Genomic DNA, 1,089 nt, shown 5'->3' on the forward strand with positions numbered 1-1,089 from the left:
TGTTCCCTACGACTACTGCCGCGGTGCTGTGGGTATCCAGTACTTCGTTCGGGCGCGCCCTCCGATGCACAAAAGACACCGTGCGAGAGCCCCAACAACACCACCTGGCGCATGTTCAACAGCTTCGGGTTGACACTCGACGCACGGTGGCAGCACGGCACCCCGCGCCTCTCTGGCGCTGTGCTCACAGGCCCAACAGGGGCCTGGCAGGTCAGTAACAGCAGCAGTCTGCCAGGCGCGCCAGGCCCAGGAACTCCCGTCACTTGACCGCCCTTCCCCTTTCCAGCCATGGCAAAAGCTGGCACACTCGACCCCAACCCTGGCTGGGAACCCTGGAACAACGGGAGCTTAGATAATGCGGTCCCCTAATCACACACCAGGCGACTTCATCAATTGCCCTGGGCCCTGGCCGTCATTAGCAATCATCCAGTGCCATCTATACCTTGACCTATCTGACCCTTCGCCGCCAGAACAGTACCGCCAGCCATCCTGCCCGAACTTCATAGCAGACGTTTTCTATCGCTATTGCTAGCTACTGCTTGTGTGCCTGGCCTCCTGTTTCTTCTCGTCCTCCTCCTCCGCCGCTGGCTCCCTCTGGAACCAATCTGCCCAGCTGATCAAGGTACGCACAACGCATAGCCAGCTGTCCCGCGATGGCCCAGCCCTGGCCTGGCTGGCCACACCCAGCCTGACGATGCTGGATGTTGGATCCTCAACATGTCGACACCACATGCTGACAGCCAGTGAGCAAAACGTAGAGAGGCAAGAAATCATCGACATCGACTTTGACGTCACCCCCTGAAACCCTCCCCCCCACCTCAGCCTGTCGTCGCCCCTTGTCCTAGGGAATCCGGCGTGTGCCACTCCGGATTGCTTCACCCCGTGATGAGGCACCATGGGTATGACTCCCTCTGCCCTGCTCCCCCTCCTACCCACGACTCGTCTTTCCCCGCCGATGCCGTCCATACCTTGCTCAACACTCTGTGTCTCGTTACCCCCAACCTTGGCAGCTCGCTTGGCATGTCTGTTAAAATTGTTGGCGAGGGTACTGGGGCTGGTTGGCACCAAGAGCGCATTCGGGACGGCTGC

The sequence above is a fragment of the Verticillium alfalfae genome, genomic scaffold (assembly GCF_000150825.1).
Source record: "Verticillium alfalfae VaMs.102 supercont1.1 genomic scaffold, whole genome shotgun sequence".
NCBI lineage: Eukaryota > Fungi > Ascomycota > Sordariomycetes > Glomerellales > Plectosphaerellaceae > Verticillium > Verticillium alfalfae.